Source organism: Bidens hawaiensis, unplaced genomic scaffold, assembly GCF_021521415.1.
Source record: "Bidens hawaiensis isolate Kalapana, Puna unplaced genomic scaffold, B.hawaiensis_p1.1 tig00059882_1, whole genome shotgun sequence".
NCBI lineage: Eukaryota > Viridiplantae > Streptophyta > Magnoliopsida > Asterales > Asteraceae > Bidens > Bidens hawaiensis.
In genome coordinates, this window is record NW_027500778.1 from 56,822 (window position 1) to 60,051 (window position 3,230).

A 3,230-nucleotide genomic window follows, 5' to 3' on the forward strand; every position below is an offset into this window, starting at 1 on the left:
TCAGTTCACGACGTCTCTTTAGTACAGGTGTGGTACATAGCTATTAGGAGGCGTATGGATATATCCTAGTTCAGTTTCTGTTTCTGTTTCAGGAAATGGTTGTGGGTATGCCAGCTTACGCCATTTCGGGTGATTGACATACAGGAGTGGCCCCCCTATATGTCATCACATATTTTTAGATTTAGTCATGCTTATGGGTACATCCGTATGATATGTTTTAGTTATTTCCGTTATATGATTTTAATCAGTTATATGTTATCATATATTGTGGTATTGTATTCAGTTAATTATTATTTGCCTTTTGAGCCTTAATATTCCGTACTGGGCATTCGGCTCATTCCGTAAACCTTTTTACACTTCAGGTTCACAGGATACTTTGGGCGGGATCAAGAGAGAAACCTAACACTTAGGAATAATCTGAAGATGTCTTTTAAGCTTATGTTATCTGAATAATATGTATTTTGGACTTAGTATCTGATCTATCAGTAGTTTGTACTTTTGACTCTAATGAAGTAATGGAATTATGTCTTTTGTCTCTGTATACCTCTGTACATTGTGACACGTCAGCTCATTTGGGTTGGGGTGTTACAGTTACGGTGAGAGTAAAATGTGCATATGAAAATTTTAAGCGAAAAGCTGATGTGCCGTGATGACCAGTCCTGTATGTTGGAAATGCATCTGTTGGCGCTGTTGACAGTCTTAGTGATAAAATATGTTAAGAGATATATTTTGATCGATAACCCTCTCCTACTCTAGTACTCTATTCATATGATACTAGGTTATAAACCCGTGCATTACACGGGTTTGAAAAATTAAATCTCATTCATTATCTTATTATATGATTTTGGTTCTTCAAGTTGCAATAATCATATACAAAACACACATCAGAACTCTTGAAAAATCACAAGAGCTAAAAAATTTAAACAAACTACTTCTAAGTATATTGTTGTGTTATTTTTGACATATCTTGCTATTGAACAAACAACTGCAATAGTTATTTTCAATATACTGTTGTGTTATTTTCAATATATCTTGCTATTGAACAAATAACTGCAATAGTTTTTATTGGTAAAAAAAATTTACCGAAGGATTCAAATTGAGGGTTTAATGATATTAAATTATCAACCATCTATAACCAACAAAAAATAAACTTGTGTGACTTACTTTATGTCTTTTTTTTTCTAATTCATGCCTTAAGTTATAAAATTAGAAGCAAGGGCAACTGTATATTTGGTAGTATCGGCAAAGAAAGTGTAATACTAATAAAGTTATTATAGGCATTTTATCACAATATTTTTTTTTTGGTTTCAAACATGTCATCTTACTAAACTTTTAATTTTAGACGATCTTGACACATTTTACTCAATTCCAACATACAAGAAACTAAACAGTTATAGTGAGTTTTATATTTGTGTATAAAAGTAAAAACAAAAAAGTTGTAAATAAAATATGTTCTGAACCAAAAGTAATATTTTTCTTAAAATAGTTAGATTAGACCCTAACTTGTACCGACCAAACCGGTTCTTATGCGTTGCGCCGATTGGCACGAACCATCCGTTTTGCCAGTTATAAGAGAACACAAGTAGCAGATTTAACCCGTTTACTTAAAGGGTCGAATACAAGTTGAACTTGCCCGAAATGTTACAAGTCATGCTAAAAGTGGGCTTGTTTCAGGTGGAACTTGTTGTGACCCATTATGTATATTAGAGTAAAAAAACTGTTAGAAAGGTTTTATTTACAACAAATAAGTATCTCACTGAAAAACCAAACCATCATTCCTTTCATATATCAATCAATTTTGAGATACTTGCATATAAGATAGAATGCCAAACAAATCACAATAATAAACAACCAACTTAAAAGAAGCAAATTAGTATTTTGAACACTCTGCTCATGATCTTACTTCTTACAGTGATTTGTATAAAATTGGTTTGCAACACCTATAATTACAACCATTTTTCTATCATTATAATAGTTAAGTATATTTTATGACCTTAACTTGCAAGATTTGAAATAAAAAAAATGAGTATTGTGCCTATAAATGACAACACAATGTCTAAATGGATTTAAACATATCATCAAGGAAAAAAAAACCTCATCACGACACCACTCTATTTTAGGGATCAAAACAACTCATTTTTTATATCAGCTTGGCCCGAAACTCTGGTTGATGCAAGTTTGTGAGAATTAATAAGCACAATGAATTTTACTATCAGTTAACACGTGACAAAAAAAATACACATAATTATTAGATCTGAAAGAAAGAGTACTGATATGCATCATCATCAATTTACTATTCTCCATGAGTGCTAAATTATGTCACTTTAACAAAAGTTATCAATACATATAAAAAAAGCTTATTATATAAAATTAATAGTAAAAAATAATTGAATGAGATAAACCATTTTCGTATTGCTCAGAGTAAAGACGAATCGTGCACCTTCTGAACCGGTCACTAATAAACTAAAAATATACAACACAAATTTATACGTACTAAAATGAGTTTCAAAAGTTCTACATGCGTTCTTTTATTTCTAATTTTTTTTTACTTTATTTACTAATAAAAATTATAAATATATCATTAATATATAATGTCTATTTATTAGTTGTTTTAATTAGATAGTTTTGACTTTCAAACTTGAACAATAATGATGTCACTTGACAAAAAAATAAGACAATTAGGTAACATGTGACACAACAATGATTTTTGTTTATTATAATAATAGGTATATATATATTTGTTTACAATACAAGATAGTGAATCAATAATAATACAAATCATATGAAAATAATATTTGCTAAATATATCTCGATAATAAGTCTATTACTTAGGCTGCTTGTTTTGGTGCTAGTACATGGGGCTATGCTATCCTGAGATGGGGCTAGATTTGTCTTTTTAACCATTGTTTTTACAGTGCAAGTTATTTGGTGAGAGTGGAAAGAAAAGAAATACGTTGTACATTGTTTCCAAACTAAAAAAGAAAAATGTTTAATCTTGTTGATTGTGAAACACCTAAAACATTTATAAGGTTTCAATCATTTTTCTCAATTTTTTTTGGTTTTTCTTTACGTTGATGATAATTACAAACAAAAGCATACTATTTTTTTCATTGAACACTAACACCTTCAACTCTGAACTTTTGATTTACATTATCATATCGTTTTTACATGCATTTATATTTGTTGTTTATTGAAAATCACCAAAGTAGCCAAAGTCTCGAACTTGTTAC